We start from the raw sequence: 18,783 nt of genomic DNA on the forward strand, positions 1-18,783 counted from the left end.
CTGTTTGAATACCATGCTTGGGACTCGGGTACTTTTTAGGAGGCAGGAACCTCTGAATCCTTTGCCTGGTATATCTAATGGTCACAGTTAAGGCTCTGACACACCCTGGAGTACTGCCTTCCCCATTTCTTCTCCTAGACCCAGGGGGAATGTTTACTATTTTGGCAGGTAGCCCCTTTCTCCTGCCTACTTTTCCAGACTGCTCTGTTTCTTCTTCCAAAACTTGTGTCCCCTTTACCCTTTCTCAAGTCTTGTAAATTCTCCTAAGGAATTAGACCTTTGGAAATCCTCAGGGAGAGGGCCTTCCTCTGTCTTCACCCCCGTTCACCTCTCTTCAGACAATGAAATCACAAACTGTCGAGGAGAGCCTGATACAGGTAGACTGGGGAAGGAAAGAGTGGAAAATGTAAGTGGAAAATAGAAAATAATCTACCAGACCATTATTCACTCACAAAATTATTAACAAGGCTACATTAAATTAGCCAATGGATTTTTAAACTATTTGCCCAGACTCCTTATGTCTTGACAGTAAATTAAATTTAGCAGATTGGTGCTGAACAAGGAGATCAAGAGAATAGTCTTTAATGCAATGTTTCGGTGCTGGAGAACTATTAATGGGTCTCTCCAAGATTCCATTTTAGGAAATTTTCGCATGAATAATTGACTGACTCAACCATATACATTACTGATCACCACATGACAGGTATATTGATTTTTAAGACAGGCAAAGTAACCAGACACAACAAATTTAAGAGCCAGTTATCTTGACTTTCTTAAGTCAGTGATTCCAAATCTGTCTCAGAATCATTGAGGCTCTTTCTAAAAATACATGCCCAGACTTCAATCCTGGGCATTGCCGTCTGGAGTAAGATCAGGGAATCCATGGTTTTTTAAAAGTCCCTGGGTGATTTTGGCCAATTTGGGGGAAGCACTAATCCAAAAGATGAGATTAATTTAATAATTTGTGCAATGATTATTAATACAGGTATAGTCCAAATGAACACATATATTTAGTGTTCTGCCTTCTATCATCTGCATAACATTTGCTTTAGCAGAATTAGGTCAATAGGTTATACTTACCTATCTTTATTTTAAAATCCACAATTGGTATTTAAAAGGAATTCATTAACTTCCTGGACATAAATCTTTACTGAAGTCGCATCAGGCTGGTAGGAAGATTTTTTGCTATTTGATAAAAGGAGAAACTGAGTCTGTTTCTAAGTGACAGAAAAGTTCATCAATTACCAGGACATTCCCAAATATCTTTTAGCAGAATAAGCTCCAATGTATCCTTCTGCATTACCCCGGTCCTTCGAGTGCTTATTTAGACCTCCATTATACTATATAGTCCTCTTAATTTAACACTATTAGCATTTTGAAATTAATCATCAAAGTATTCTAAATTAATTATGTTGTTTGACTGCTAATAAAAATGACTCATTTTCAATGGAAAGCTGTCTTTAAAATAACTGCTCTAGGGCGCCTGGGTGGCTCAGTTGGTTAAGCGACTGCCTTCAGCTCAGGTCATGATCTTGGAGTCCCTGGATCGAGTCCTGCATCAGGCTCCCTGCTTGGCAGGAAGTCTGTTTCTCCCTCTGACCCTCCCCCCTCTCATGTGCTCTCTCTCTCTCACAAATAAATAAAATCTTAAAAAAAAATAAAAAAAATAATAAAAAATGTGCTATGGTGAGCGCTGTGAACTGTGCAAGACTGTTGAATCACAGATCTGTACCTCTGAAACAAATAATACATTATATGTAAAAAAAAAAAAAAAAGGAAGAAGATAGCAGGAGGGGAAGAATGAAGGGGGGGAAGTCGGAGGGAGAGATGAACCATGAGAGATGATGGACTCTGAAAAACAAACTGAGGGTTCTAGAAGTGAGGGGTGTGGGAGGATGGGTTAACCATGATGATGGGTATTAAAGAGGGCACGTTCTGCATGGAGCACTATATCACTGGGTGTTATATGCAAACAATGAATCATGGAACACTACATCAAAAACTAATGATGTAATGTATGGTGATTAACATAACATAATAATAAAAAAAGTTAAAAAAATAAAAAAATAAAAAATAAAATATCTGCTCTAATACAAAACTCTCACCTGCTTCAGCAAGTATTATAGGTGTGCATGTGAATGTATGTGTGTGTGTGTAGTAAAGTGTGCCTATCACACTCCTTTTCCCATTCTTGGCTAATATATGCCAATCAGGAACAATAAAGCAACAATACAACGACAAAACTAGACAAGATCGAGTGAATTGCTTAACTAAATGTGCCCTGTAAATTTAGAACAAAAATCTGGTAGATTTAGAAAGACATAAAACAAAGTCTATTGCGGTGCTAACATTCACTGGGTAATGCAGCCAAGATAAAAATATACATACGGAGAAGCACCTAACAAACAGACACTGTCTAGCTAATTGTTGAACAAGAGTCTTTGTTTGTTAAGGACTTGATCCACAGCCCAGCCCAGAAAGCCCAAGTGCTGGTGGAAAAGGCTTCCAGGAAAGAAGGAAAGGAATGCTAACCAACCTAACCTACTGGAGCTTATCACTTCTCTAGAAGTTGTGGTATTTAGAATTGTTTGTGTAAGAAGTAATAAAGGCCTGGCAGGCTGGTACCTGTTAAGCTGTTGACATATGTTGCCCGAGGAGCTCTCGGATTGGCTCTGTGTTCCTTCATGTGGGGGCCAGAGTAGTTCCATAGCTCTCATGCTGACAAAACAAGGTCTGGAAAAAAAAAAAATCAATGCTGACCTCAGTGTCACCTCCTTTTCTCTCCACACCTGGTCAAGGGTGATGCAACTTGCATTTGTAGGTAGAGGCCGGCTTTTTGATGCGTGGAATTACTTTGCTAGTCTTTCCTCATAGGGCTGTTTTTCTACATAGGATTTCTGGCGAAGTAGCTTCTTTCCTTTGGTTTCCTTTCCTATTTTCACCTAAATCTGTGTCTTCTGTCCTTCGCTGATACTCAGAGACGCAGCATCTGGTTACTCTGATGTGATTTGGGTGTTATTGTAGAGCATTTCCGTGGAGGAGCAAGGAAGGGTCTCTACCGCAAAATGCCCCCCAAAAGTATTTCCGGAAAAGTTGCTTAAGATGGGTATTTATCAGAGGTCCTGCTCTTCTCCACATGAATACTTTAGGGAATATTGGATTCTAGCTCGGTTTGGAGTGTATTTAAAGGTTTCCATTCAGTGTATTAGGCTCTAGTAGTAGGTTTATGCTAAAATAATTTGCTAAATCGAATAAAACAGCAATAACTTGCTCAGTAACAAGATTAATATATTTTCAGCAAATCAGGGCCACTCTTTATGGATTTTTCCTTGTCGTTTGTGAATAGAGGGCTGGTAGAAACTGTAAGGCAGGATGACAGCACTCTGTCGGTGGTACCCTGACAACCCTAGGATATACCACTTCTATAGTTGTCTATGAGTAATGATGAAATGACTCACCTTGCTACTTGGGAAATTTAATCTCACAGGAGTTTTCCAAATTAGATTCATACATAGGGAAAAAAATTCCTATGCACATCAGAGAAGCTGGTCACATTAAAATACAGTCTTGGGAGGTTATTTTCTCACATTAGAGCTGAAAGTTTCATGTGATCCTCAACTTTAACACATTTCACAGTTCATTAAATGCTACCTCCATGTGTTGTTCATGCCAGAAACCTGGGAATTATCTTCGACAGTTCTGTTTCTTTGGTGGTAGTCAACCCATTACCAAATGTGGCTGTGTTAACCTCCAAAGTACATTTGAATCTGTCAACTCTTATCTCCATTGCTACCATCTTCTGCTTAGACTTAATCCTGACTGGTTTTCCTGCTTTCACACTTGCCCCTTCCAATCAGTTCTGTATAGAGCAACCAACATGTGTGGGAATATTTATTTTCATCAATGCTGCACACATGCAGAGTTTTGTTTGCATAAACATAGAATGATGATGGTCATAATTCTGCAGTTCTTATAATAACTCTCTGGAAATAATAAGGAGCTGTCTCCTCTTCCTCCTTCATTCTCAATCCCCAACAGTAATCACTGGTACCCTTTTTGTAGTTGTTGAATATTTATGTCATATTTCTAAATTACATGTTTTACTGCTTTTACTTGATTTTTCTGTTACTGATAAGAACAGATACTACACTTGATCTTAGCCAAAAGGCCAAGAAGCTATCATTTTTCTGTTTCAGAAAAATCACTACTTTGAATTTCTGTTTACGATGAAATGATGAGAATTTATGCTGTCCTAAAACACCCCTTTCTCTCTTCTCAGCCCTGGTCCATGTTCCTAATGGAATCATATCATAATTTTGAGTTAGCTCAAAATGCAGGGTTTGTATTACTCTGAATATGAATTTTAGTCTTAACTGAGTCATGCGGTAGACTATTGTTATATTTCCTTTCCTGTTTTCCAACATTCCTGCTAATAATTGCGTGATCTTTGTTTGCTGTATCTATATGCATATCACTAATCCACTCCTAATTTTTCACAAGAACTGGGAACTCTAGTACTAATATGTGTTCATGTTCCAATACAGTTTGGTGACTCATGATGCCCGCTACACACCTGCCAGGAGTTTTATTTTGCCATTAGTCTGAGGATTTCTATTACTTCCCTTTTGTATTGGAATCTTTATCTCTTAGATCCACCGACTGAAGAGATTTTGTTCTCTCCTCACTCTTGATTGAGAGAATTAATTCTGGGTTGGAAATCATTCTTGCTCAAAAATTTGAATTACTCCATTGTTTTTCTAGCTTCTAGAATTAATATTGAGCAATCCAATGGTATTCTGGTTGTGGATCCTTTGTATGGGACTTTCCCTCTATTTTATTTCATGAGTCCCTTTTAAGACCAATGTGTGTTGGTGTGGGTTCCTTCTTGCTCTCTGCATTGGTTTTGTTCCTTGTTTGTTCTCCTTTTTGCTATTTCTGTATTTTGCTTTCTGATTCTCCCATTAGAGATTTTCCTCAACTGTCTGGTGATTTCTGGCTTTCCATTCATATTTAAGCTAACTGCTGGGAGGATTTGTCAACTGGGAGACTTTACTCCAGAGCAGTGGGTTTGGCAAACAGACCCACGAGTCAAATCTGACCCACTGCTTGTTTTCTTTACAGTGCTAAATGTTAAAGAAAATCATGAGAACAATAATATTTTGTGACACATGAAACTTCTTCATATTTTTACTCTAATTAGCTTACCTTAGAGAACTGAGTGAACCCAGAAGTTGGAATTCCTGTAGAGAAGAAAACAGTTGATCTTCACATACCCCTCCCAGGGCTTATGTTCTTCATTAAGAGCATTTCTGACCATCCCAACTAGTAGAGAGCTCTAGCACCAATACAACCCAGACAGTTCAGGCACTGTCCCCTCAAGCCTACCTCTATCTGAATGGTTCGAAAAGACAATGCTGATAGGGCTGCTCTGGAAAGGCCACTATGACAGAGTGTAATTGTTCTGTACCAAGATCATTAAGAGCATTTCTGACCATCCCAACTAGTAGAGAGCTCTAGCACCAATACAACCCAGACAGTTCAGGCACTGTCCCCTCAAGCCTACCTCTATCTGAATGGTTCGAAAAGATAATGCTGATAGGGCTGCTCTGGAAAGGCCACTATGACAGAGTGTAATTGTTCTGTACCAAGATCTGAAAGTCCCAGATGGGTCTTGTGGGACATTCTGCATCAGAGGGGCAGGACAGGGGCTAAAACATGGCAGAGATTTGTGGGAACGTATGCATACCTAGCATCTGAGGTTACTTGTATTTTCAAGGTGAATGGAATCTTTTGAATACGTTGATCAATTCACATGACTCTACTACTCAAACATTTCCATGGTCTTCCATCACATTTAGCACCAACCCTAAGTTTCTGACCATGGCCTAGAATGTCTGCAAGCCCTCTTCTCTCACTCTCTCACTTCCTCTGCTGCTGGTTATCCCTTTGCTTGCTCTGCACTACCCACGCCAGCCTCCTCGCTGTTCCTTGACCATGCTGAGCTAGTTTCCTTCTGAGTCTTTGCATTTGCTCTTCATCCTGCCTGGTACAGCTTCCTTAAATCTTCAGATGTTTTGTCTGTTTCATCTCAGACCCACTCCCTGCCTTTGCCTCTCTCTGTGCTGCGAAATTGATCCTTACAAATTACATCTCCCAGCCTCCTTTGCCAAATGGTTTCCAGTTAAGTTTGGTCAGTGAAAGATATTCATCTTTTGGGGTGGGGGGGTGGGGAGGAGGAAAGATGGAGAGGAAGAATCCAGGAGATTTCTTCCCTTTTCTCTCTTCTGGGTAATACCTCCAGCAATCACTGCATCTTTTCCACGGTTCCAGCATTTGCAAAATGGCCTTGGCCTCTGGGTTTTTTTTCTTTATTCTTCAGCCTGAGGGTCAATTGCAAATCTGTGGGTTGTTGCGTTGTCACCTGTTTGCTCTTTAAGCATTTCTAACATCATCAGAACTGATTCTTGGGGCGCATGGGTGGCTCAGTCGTTAAGCGTCTGCCTTCGGCTCAGGTCATGATCCCAGGGTCCTGGGATCGAGCCCTGCACCGGGCTTCCTGCTCCGCGGGAAGCCTGCTTCTCCCTCTCCCACTCCCCCTGCTTGTGTTCCCTCTCTCACTGTCTCTCTCCCTCTGTCAAATAGATAAATAAAAAAATCTTTAAAAAAAAAAAAAGAACCGATTCTCCATATTAAATCTAGACTACTGTGTGTTGGACTGACGGATATATCTTGCTTTGTTTTCCATAGCACTTTATCACTACCTCCTGTTATATTACTATTGGTTTTCTTATTTATTTTCTGTCTCCCCTATTAGAATGCAACTTCCATGAGGCCCACATGCTTAAAGACTCCAGCAAGCATCTGAACCTGCTGAGGAATAGAGGGCCATGAATTTCCACTTCCTGATGATTTACCAGCAAGCTGGAAATAAGGGCCAGCTATGTGGTTTTTTCCTTTTTCTTTCTTTCTTTCTTTCTTTCTTTCTTTCTTTCTTTCTTTCTTTCTTTCTTTCTTTCTTTCTTTCTTTCTTTCTTTCTTTCTTTCTTTCTTTCTTTCTTTCTTTCTTTCTTTCTTTCTTTCTTTTCTCTCTTTCCTTCTTTCCTTCTTTCTTTCTTTCCTTCTTTCCTTCTTTCCTTCTTTCCTTCTTTCCTTCTTTCTTTCCTTCTTTCCTTCTTTCCTTCTTTCTTTCCTTCTTTCCTTCTTTCCTTCTTTCCTTCTTTCTTTCTTTCTTTCCTTCTTTCTTTCTTTCTTCCTTTCTTTCTTTCTTTCTTTCTTTCTTCTTTTCTTTCTTTCTTTCTTCTTTTCTTTCTTTCTTTCTTTCTTTCTTTCTCTTTTCTTCTTTTTTTCCTGGAGAATAGTAGGGAAGGAAGCAAGCACATTTGGTAGGATCGAGCCTGAATCAAGTGCTACATAGAAAGCTTTAACTGCCCTAACTTAGCTTTAGCTAAGTTTATTATATTTATTGTATTTCCAGCTTTAGGGAAGATGTTCAAGTTCTGGCTTCAGGAGCCCATTGAGAGTAATGGGAACTGACTCTATGTAGAAAAAGGTAAAATTGAGGGAAATTTTTGAGCATTTTAAGGGAAGGGACATGTGGACTGGCGAAGAGGGGAGGTTGCAGGGTTTTCTATGAGGCAAAGCAGGTAGGAACTCATGTATTGAAATAATAATAGTTAACACTGGATGTGTGACACACTGTTCTGTGTCTTGTCCTAAGTGTTTTGCATTATTAACACTAATATGAATATATGTGACTAACAATGTATAAAACTGTATTAAGCCACATATTTGAAAATACCAAAACTAACCACACACTCTGTAAGTTTAAATGAGCAGCCATTTAACTTTTTCTTGAATTTCTGATTTCCTTTTAAAAGAACACATCAGTAATATAAATAAATGAACCTGTAAATATCAACCCAGACACATACCAACATATAGGAGGAGTAAGTGTAACTGTTTTGCTAAACACTGAAATAACAGATGGGAATGAAGGGTGACTTCTTATCTCCTCACAGAGGGCTCTGTCCATTGAATATGTGGCTGTCTTCTACTTCATAACATTTTAAGTACCCACTTTCATTTCCAAGAGTTATTTAGAAGTATGGGTTTTGATTTCCAAGTAGTTAGAATTGCTTGGGTATTTTTTATTATTTATCCTCATTTTATTAGATTATGGTTACAGAATGTGGCCTGAAAAGTCTCTACTTTAAAATTTTTTGCTAAGGACATCTTTTTGTGGACATTACAATGATAACTGATTCTGTAAATATGTCATGGGCATGTAGGAGGAAAACTAAGATCATCTATTTGAAACATCTGTATTTGCATTATTATGAGTTGTTTATTGTATTATTTTTTTCTTACTTATTTTGTCTTATTCTTACATTTTAGCCTACTTCTGAAACAGATATTTTTAAATCTCCTACTATATTTTATTTATATTTGCATTTCTAAAGATTTTTCTTGTTTATATGCTCTTTTGTGCATATAGATCTATGTTTTCTTTCTTGAAAGATCTGACTTTTATAACTTGTGGCTTTTATCATCTTATTCTCTCTTTATCCTGTTTAGTGCTTGGAACCTTTTAACTTATATAATATTAATGTTTCCTCTGCTATTTATTTTTGTTTGTGAATGCCTAGTATTATTTTGCCCTCCCTTTTGTTTTTAGCCTTTTAGAAAAAAAATCCCCTGTTGAAAATGGTTTTCTTATGTGTAGCTCAGGCTTAAAAAAAAATTTTTTTTTAATACTAAAACAAAAGTATTTAAAGACAGTCTTTAAATAGGAAAATTCAATCTGGTCACATTCAGGGTTATAATTGATATACTTGGTTTTATCCCATCCGTTTTAATTAATACTTACATCTTAATTTGTTAGCCCTTATTTCTTCTTATTTTTATGTTTGATCAAGTTACTTTTCATTCTTTAATTTCCCCTGTCAGTTTGGAGGTTCTCTTGAACCTTTCTATTCTGCCATTGGTATATTTCCCTTTTGTTACCCTTTTGATCAAACACACATTTATCTATTGGACTGACCCCAAGGTTGAACTCTGCAAAACCTCAAGACCTTTGGTCAAGTCATAAGCGAATGATGCACCACGAGAGGCAATATTTTCCTTCCCGCTAATAAGGCTTCAGGAGCTTAAGCTATTAATGGGAAAAAGTAGGTGGATTCTAACAGTGGAGTTTGTGAAGAAGTCAACACCAGGAAAACACAAATGAGACAGTGCCCTCAATGGGTAGCCGCACAGGGCCCACAAGGCAAACCACAGAGGTCTGAAGATGGAATTAGGAGTCATCTGGTACAAATGCCGTGGAGGATCAGCACATGCAACTTTAATCTGATTTGACAGAACTGCCCTCCCTAGGTCTTCCAGGGTATGCCTTTAGGATAAAGCTTCTGGTTCCAAACGGCCAGGTGGTCAGAGGAATGCTGACAAGTAAGAGGTTGGGAAATATAAATTGGTCAATCTCTCTATGGTGGGAAGCCTAATGATCAGTAGGAAGAAGAATGGCCAAAATTTTATATGAATATGGAACAGCAATTAAACCTGTAACAGTAAACTGTAAAGGACAGTAATGAACTCACATATATGACTCTAACATTGCAACAGTATTAATGAAAATATGAACGCATTGTTCATTAGAGAATCCAGTTCTCATCTCTTTATGAGGCAGCACTGTGTTTCCCTGCAAATCTCTGAGACCAGCTTCCCCAGGCCTCTGTGACTTGGAACTTCTGTTCTTCAAGACCATCACCTTCTTCTAATGGACAGAATATAAAGTGGGGCCTGAGTAGACGTTGCAGAGCCCACCTCTTTGGCTTGTTTCCTCCTTATTCTACTCTTCTTTCCTGTTCTGTGTTTTTCAGTTAGCCCTGGAAAGCCCACCTCACCTGTTTTCTCCAATATATTTAGATTTGGAACTTGGTTCAAAATTTGGTCAAGATGCATCTTTTCCAAAAGAATTCCATGACTAATCCTAGCCCATTTTACAGTTTAGGCTTTGTGTACCCCCTCCTAACTAAATATTTATGTATTTTTTTTCTTTTTCCATCAATATAAGAAGTTCTTTAAGGTAATAAATTTTGTTTGGTTTTCTCCTTCTTTACACTAGGATACTTATACATGGGCCTTAAGTACTTAAAAATGTTTGCTTAATTGATTTTTGCACTGAAAGTATAGAAATACACAAATATAAAAATGAAGGGATGAATTTTTAAGACACCAGTAGAATAGCATTGCAAATTATTTTAGGAAGAGCTTTTGAAATATCAATGGATAAGAAAAACTATTTTTAGAACTGTAAGAATCAGTGAGGCAGAATTCTAGCATTAAATGGTGTTATTGAAAATGATGAAAGAACCAACAACACAATAAAAATGGATGAAGGATATAAATACATTCTCAGAGACAGAAATACAAAAGCCTCTTGTTAAACACATGAAGAGACACTCAACCTCACTCATAGTAAGAGAAATTAATATTAAACTGATAGGAACTTCTGATTCTTGCCAAGACAGAGTAAGAGGAATCAGATTTAATCTTCTGCCTTAATAAAATAGAAAACTAGACAAAGTATATGAGACAAGCTTTCAGATATTAGGCAATAAGCAACCTAAGTCTGTGATCCCTGAGGAAAAAAATAAAACAACAGCAAACAAACAAACAACAAAAAAGAAAGACCTACACAGTAGTCCCCCCTTATCTGTGGTTTTGCGTTCTGTAGTTTTAGTTGCCATGGTCAACTGTGTTTGTTAGTAGCTTCACACTACATCACAGTGCCTGCGTCATTCCACTCACTTCATCTCATCACAGAGGCATTTTATCATCTCACATCATCACGAGAAGAGGAAGGTGAATACAGTATAATAAGATATTTTGAAAGAGAGAGAGAGAGACCACATTCACGTAACTTTTATTACAGTACATTGCTATACTTGTTCTATTTTATTATGAGTTATTATTGGTTAATCTCTTCCTGTGTCTAATTTACAAATTAAACTTTATCATAGGTATGAATGTATAGGAAAAAACAAAATATGTATATAGGGTTTGGTACTATCCGTGGTTTCAGGCATTCACTGATATATCTTGGAATGTATTCCCCACAAAAAAAATGAAACTACTGTAATTGCTCTAGCTTGCTGTGCCTGGACAGTTCCTAGACTTCAGTGCAGAAAGGGGGAATGCAACAGAATATGCTCTCTGGCTGAGAAGAGGACAAAGATTAGAGTTCAGGGAAGCCAAAGGCTAGAAACTGTGGGGCAGATACTGGAAATGAGGAACTGGCTCAGAGGGAAGTGGAAATCTGCAGGGGGGTCCCCTGAGTGTTTTGCTGATTACTAATGGATACATGCATGAGAAGAAACCACCTGCAGCTGGGTTAAAATCCAATGAATGTCAGTAGGCAGATAAATTCCAAGACCTCCCATAATGCTGGACATAGTTTGTGTTCATGCCTACCAGGGTGGAAAGACCTAATACTTAGCCACTGAGTAGAACCTAAGTAGAGTTAAAATTGGTCCTAGACTAAAGTCTGATCTACACCTATCCTAACAAAGTTTAAAAGCAAGCCTTGAAATAATGCAACTGATTTCAAATTACTTAATTAAGCATAAAAATAAAACATGATATTATTTAAAGGAATACAAGAAATCCAGCAACAAACAACATAAGATCATAATGTCCAGGAAAACTACCAGGCATGCAAATATGCAGACAATATAATCCATAACTTGGAAAAAAATTATCAATACACAAACACACAGACAGAAATGATGAAACTAGCAGACAAGAATGTTAAAACAGCTATTATAAATATACTTCATGTGTTTATTAAACCTTGGGCAGTATGAGAAGGAAAATGGGAGACAAAAAATAAATACATGGTACTTATATGAAGTATATTTTCTAGTTTTCAAATAAACGAAAATTCAATATCTGAAATGAAAAATGTACTGGACGAGGTTAATATCAAATTAGTAATTATAGAATAAGTGATCAGTGAATTTGAAGACATAGCAATAGAAACTAACTGAAATGAAGCATTCAGGGGAAAAAAATGAAAAAAAGAACTGGGCAGCAGTAACCTATAGGTTAAGCAGTCTAACACACATTTAGTTGGAGTCCCATAAAAAGGAGTGGGATAGAAAAATTATTTAAAGAAATACTGATCAAGAACTTTCTAAATTTGAAGAAATTTCAAACTCATAAATCCAAGAGACTCAATGAACCCAGCAGATTTTACATATAGATAGCCAGGACAAAGCACACCCTAATCAAATTGTTGAAAAACACTAACAAAGAAAAGAATCTTAAAAGCAGACAGAGAATACAGACATATTATGCAGAGAACAAAGATAGGAATGATAGAAGAATACTTATCAGATGTTATGCAAGCCAGAAGATAGCACAGAGACATCTTTAAAGCACTAAAAGAAAAGAAATCTGTCAACCTAGCATTCTTTAACCAGTCATAATGAAAAGTAAAAAAAAAAAAAAAGACATTCAGACATATAAAAGCTGAAGGAATTCATTATCAGTATATCTGTACTTCAAGAAATATTTTAAAAAATTTATTAGGAAAAAAATAAAATAAAAAATAAAAAATTTATTAGGGAGAAGGAAAGGAATACCAGAGGGAAATTTGGATCTATGCAAAGGAATGATGAACACTAGAAATGGAAAATATATGGGTAATATAACAGGCATATTTTTCTTGCCTTAAAAATTTCTTTAAAAATGAAATATGTGGGGCGCCTGGGTGTCTCAGTTGGTTAAGCATCCAACTCTTGATTTCAGCTCAGGTCATGATCTCAGGGTCCTGGGATGGAGCCCTGCGTCTGGGTCTGCAATGGGGGTGGGGGGGGTGTCTGCTTCAGGATTCTCTCTCTCCCTCTGCCCCTCCCCTTGCTCTCTCTCTCTCTCTCAAATAAATAAATCTTTAAAACAAACAAGCCCCAAAACAAATTATCTGTTTAAAGCAAAAATACCAACAATGTATTATGGAGGTTATAGCATATGTAGTAGTAAAAAGCATGAAGAATAACACCAAGGACAGGAAGGAGGAAATGGAAGTACACTGTTGTAAGGTTCTTACCCTTATACCTATAAAGGGTATAATACTATTTAAAAGCAGACAGTGATAAGTTAAAGATGTAAATTGCAAACCCCAAGGTAACCACTGAAATAATGAGACAAAGATACATAGCTAAGAGTCAATAGCAGAAATAAAATGGGAACATACAAAAACACTCAGTTAACTTAAAAGAAGGCAGGAAAGGGGGGAAAGAAATAAAAAGTGAATGGAACAAAAAGAAACAAATAGAAAAATAGTCGATTTAAACTCAATTGCATTGTTAATCACATTACATATGTAAATAGTCTAAATGTCCCAATTGAAATGCCAAGATTGTGAGACTGGATAAAAATGCAGGATCCAGTGATATGCTGTTTATAAGAAACCCAAAAATCTAAAAACACAGGTTAAAAGTAAAAAAAAAATGAAAAAATTATAACATGCAAACACTTACAAAGTAAAAAAGCTGGAGTGGCTTTATTAGTATCAAACAGAGTAGAACTGAGAATAAGGAACAGTAACAAGAAAAGAAGAATATTTCTTTAACGATAAACAAGTCAGCTTATCAAGGGGACATAGGAATTCTAGATTAGGTGCATGCACCTACTAACTAGTCAAAATACATTAAGCAAAAAATGATAGATCATAAAGGAGAAATAGATAAATCCACAATTATAGGTAGAAATGTTAATACTATTCTTTCAGTAATTGATAGAACAAGTAGACAGAAAATCAGAAATTATATATAATACTCAAACAATCCTGTCAACCATCCTGACCTAATTAACATTGAACACTCCAACTAACAACAAAAAAATATACATTCTTTTCAAATGAACACAGAACATTTATCAAGTTAGAGCATAAAACATAAAACAAGTGTCATAAAAAGCATGTTTTCTGACCAAAAAAGTTGTAAGTTAGAAATTGATAATAGGAAGATATCTGAAAATCCTAAATATTTGCAAATGAATCGACACATTTCTAAATAATCCATGGTTCAAAGAAGAAATCACAATGGTAAGTTAGAAAATATTTTAAGCTGAATGAAAGTAAAACACAACAAAAGAAATTTATAACATTAAGTGTTCATATTAAGAAAGGAGAAAGTTCTTAAATCAACGATCCACGCTTAAATCTTAAACTAGGATAAGAAAAGTAAATAAAGGCTAATGTGAGCAAAAGAATGAAATAATAAAGACAAATCCAGAAGCCTTGAAGTACAAAATAGAAAGATAACAGAGAAAAACAATGAAACCACAGTTGGATTTTTGAAAAGATTAATAATATTGATAAACTTTTAGTTAGAACTTTCAGAAAAAAAATAAAATAAAAATAAAAAAATAAAATACAACCAATATCAAGAATGGGAGAGGTGAAATTACTTCAGATTCTACAAGTATTTAAAAGATAATAAGAGAATATTATGAGGAATTTCATGGCATTAAATTTGATATAAGATAAAATGAACAAATTTATGAATGACACTAATTAAATTCACTTAAGGAGAAATAGATAATACAAATAGTCCTAAACCTACTCAAGAAATTGAATTAGTAGTTAAAAACTTGTCCAAAAAGAAAATTGCCTGTCCAGTAAGCTTCATTGGTTAATTAACCAAATGTTTAATTTTAAAAAACCCACTATTTCTATGTGACCTCTTCCAGAAAGCAGATGAGAAAGGAATACTTCCCAACTCACTTTATGAGGCCAGCATTAGACTCATACCAAACCCATAAAAGACAAGAAAAAAAATAAAAAACTATAGACCACCAAACTTCATGGACATAAAGGCAATAAACGTTGACACAATTTTAGTAGATCATAACCAGCAATGAAAAGGATAATACATCCATCATGACCAACTGGTGTTCATCATAGGGATGCAAGGTTGTTTTAGCGTTTGGAAGTCAATCAGTGGAATTCACCACATCAACAGACTAAAAAAGAAAAGCCATTTAACCATCTTAACAGATGCATAGAAAGAATTTGACAAAAGTCAACACTCATTCATGAAAAAACTCTCAGCACAGTAAGAATAAGAAGGAACTTCCTCACTATGATAAAGGGAATTTATGAAAACCTACATCCTACATCACAATTAATGGTAAAAGACCAAAGAATTTCCCCTCAGATTGAGAGCAAGACAAAAATGTTCACTCTCATCATTCTTTCCCCCAAATGGTACTGGGGATATTAGCTAGTGCAATATGTCTAGGAAAAGAAATAAAGGCATACACATTAAGAAAGAATAATATTCTATTTACAAGTAACATGATCATCTACCTAAAAAATTAATAAGTGAATTTAGCAACAACTTATATGACACAAGGCCAGTATACAAAAATGAAATACATCTTTATGCTATCAACAATGGGAAATTAAAATGAAAACACCATTTACAAGAACATCAAAATGAGATATTAAAGACTAAGGTTTTTTTTAAATATTTAAAATCTATATGATAGAATCTATAAGACATTGCCAAGAGAAATAAAAGATTTAAATTAATGAAGAGAAAGGCTATCTTTATGGATTAGAAGAGTTAATACTGGAAAATGTCAATTTTCCCCAAATTAATATATAATTTCAGCACAATCCCAATAAAAATGTAGCAATATTTATGAAATTCACAAGGTGATTCTAAATGTGTATAGAAATAAAAAGGACCTAGAATAACCAACATGCTTTTGAAGAAGAACAAAATTATAGGACTTATGCAACCTGAAATTAAGAGTTACTATAAAGGTAAGGTCATTAAGATAGCATAATATTGGTATAAAGATAGGCACACAGAGCAATGGAACAAAATAGAATGCAGAAACAGACTCTCATATATATGGTCAAAAATGTCAAGGAGATTGCCCAGGGAAAACATAGTCTTTTCAATAAAGAGTGCTAGAGCAAATGGATATCTGTATCTAAGAAGATGAAACACAACCCTTACTTCACATCATACACAAAGGTTAACTCAAAATGGATCATAAACAGAAATATAAAAGCTAAACTAGCAAACTTCTAGAAGAAACTATAGGTGAAAACATATGTGACCTTGGTTAACAAAGATCTGTTAAATAGAAAACCAAAAGCACAAACTATAAACCAATAAGTAGTTACACTGAACTTCATTAAAACAAAGAATTAGAATATTTTGCTCTTCAAATGAATCTTTTAAGAAAGAAAGGCACACCATACCTTGGGAAAACATTTAAAAAATATGTCTTTTTTTAAAGATTTTATTTATTTATTTGACAGAGAGAGACACAGCGAGAGAGGGAACACAAGCAGGGGGAGTGGGAGAGGGAGAAGCAGGCTCCCCGCGGAGCAGGGAGCCCAATGCGGGGCTCGATCCCAGGACCCTGGGATCATGACCCAAGCCAAAAGCAGACGCTTAATGACTGAGCCAACCAAGCGCCCTCAAAAATATGTCTTTAATAATGGACTTTAACTAGAATATATAAGAATACTTAAACTCAATAAGAAGAAAACAACATGATAAATACTGGACAAAATATCTGAATAGGCATTTCACCAAAGAAGATAGATGAATGGCAAATAAGTATATGAAAAGATGCTCAATATCATTACCCTGAGGAAAAAGCAAGTTAAAACCTCAATTACTATATCCACTAAAATGACTACGGTTAAAAACAGACAATATTTTGTATTGGGAAGGATATGATGCAAATGGAACTCTCACACATTGCCAGTGGGAATAAAAAGGGGAGACAGCAACTTTGGAAAACAATTTGATAGTTTCTTAGAATGTTAAAAATACACATCACACAACTCAGCAATACCACTTTTAGAGTATCCAAGGTATCCAAGAGAATTAAAACATATTTTCAGGGGAGCCTGGGTGGCTCAGTCATTAAATGTCTGCCTTGGGGTTCTCCTTACAATAGAATACTACTCTGCAACAGAAAGGAATGAAAGATCAATACACACAACACAGATAATGCTCAGAAACATTTTGCTTAGGAAAAGAAATACAGAAAAAGAGTGTATGCCATATGAAGTTTATATGAAGTTCTATAAAAGAAAAAACAATAATAACCAGAAGCAAATTAGTGATCGTAAGGGATTGGGAATGGGACTAGGGGATTGTCTATGAAAGGGCATGAGGGAATTTTTTTGTGTGTGGTGGAAAAGTTCTTTCTTACATTTGTGGTTGTGGCTATATGACCATATACAGTTGTCAAAATTCATCAAATTGTACACTTAAAGTAAATTTTATTATATAAATTATACCTCTATAAAGGGATTTTAAAAAACTACTCAATTTTTCACCTATGAAATTGGCAAAACCCTTAAAGTATGATAATGCACTGTATTGATAAGACTGAAGAAACAGACACTGTTATGCATCATTTGTATGAGTATAAAATAGTTCATTATATTACAAAGGGCCATTTGGTAGTGTCTGTCAAAATTACAAATGTATATAGCCTTAGACTCAGAAACTCTATTTCTCAGAAATCACCGTAGTCATATTCTTGCATATGTGCAAAAAGTTTATGTATAAGAATGCATTCTACCTTGTGTAATAATAAATGGTTAGAAATAACCTGAATGTCTATCACTGGGGAACTGGTTCGATAAATTACAGTATGTCATATTGCAGAATGCCAGACTGTTATTGAAAAGATTGTGGAAAACTTTTTTGAAGGTACATTGTAAATTGGAAAAAGCAAAGTGCTGCCAAATATGTAAAAGAAATGTGAAGAAATGTAGGTGAAAAAAGAAGTCATATTGGCTTAAACATACTTAAAAATTCTCTGGAAGGGCAAATATTTAATAAAATAAAATGGGAAGAAGAGGGAACTGAAAAAAAACAGCAACACTATATACATTTTATACTTTTTGACTTTGAATTCTAAAAATTAATAGTTTAATAACAATAAGAATTCATAAAGTCTATGTAATACAAGCACAAAGACATGAGGGGAAAAAAAATCTCTGAGAAGAAAAACATGTATCTAAGGGAAAAAGAAAGAACATGGATGCTAAATAAGGATTTGGATGAAGTTAATTATGATGCAAATTGATTAGACATTTAATTAGTCATCTTAAATCTTTTAGACATGCATGAAAGATGAACAAATGATGTCTATAAAAGAAGTTATAAAAATCTTGAAAACACACTCATTAAAATGTATGAAAAATATTCAACTCAGTGTACAACTTAGTAGCTATGGATGACATTATTAAGATAATTATCATTCTTATTCAAGAAATAATTATAGAAAACCTATTGCAGCTATATCACTGTGTCTACAGGATGCATGAAGCAGAGACATACGTCCTCCCTTTTAGAAGGCTAAGAATTCTTGATGAGGACAAGACTCAAACACATGAAACTTTAAATAAATACAAGCAAAATATGGCGGCACAGGCCTGTATGATCAGCAAGGAGATGGCCAGTAAGGTGCGCCAAGATAGCGAGTAGGAATAAAATGAGAAGGGGCACCCTTTCTAGGATGAGGTACATTGTGTGAGCAGTGACAGGGAGCAAAGGAGGGAATGGAATAATGCACAGGTCAGAACCAGAGGGAAGGACTTCAGGCGGGAGAAGTTGCAGATAAAGTAAGGGCATAAGAGACTGTGATGCTGAACTTCTTCCAGGCACACAGTGCCATGGAAGCTTGGAGCAGGGCTGAGCCCTGCACAGTGGAGTTGTAAATACAGCATGTCTAGCT

General features: G+C 35.8%; 1 long non-coding RNA gene and 1 pseudogene across 1 annotated transcript; both read right to left on the reverse strand.

Moving 5' to 3' along the window:
- Positions 1 to 235: 235 nt before the first annotated feature.
- Positions 236 to 6,100, reverse strand: LOC113920868. The gene is made up of 5 exons (XR_003519405.1): positions 5,747 to 6,100; positions 5,206 to 5,240; positions 2,626 to 2,733; positions 1,081 to 1,185; positions 236 to 382 (listed from the first exon to the last, which is right to left on the reverse strand). It is a non-coding gene; the product is annotated as an uncharacterized LOC113920868 (long non-coding RNA).
- Positions 4,061 to 4,180, reverse strand: LOC113921232 (annotated as a pseudogene).
- Positions 6,101 to 18,783: the final 12,683 nt, after the last annotated feature.

This window comes from Zalophus californianus, chromosome 3, assembly GCF_009762305.2.
Source record: "Zalophus californianus isolate mZalCal1 chromosome 3, mZalCal1.pri.v2, whole genome shotgun sequence".
NCBI classification, from domain to species: domain Eukaryota; kingdom Metazoa; phylum Chordata; class Mammalia; order Carnivora; family Otariidae; genus Zalophus; species Zalophus californianus.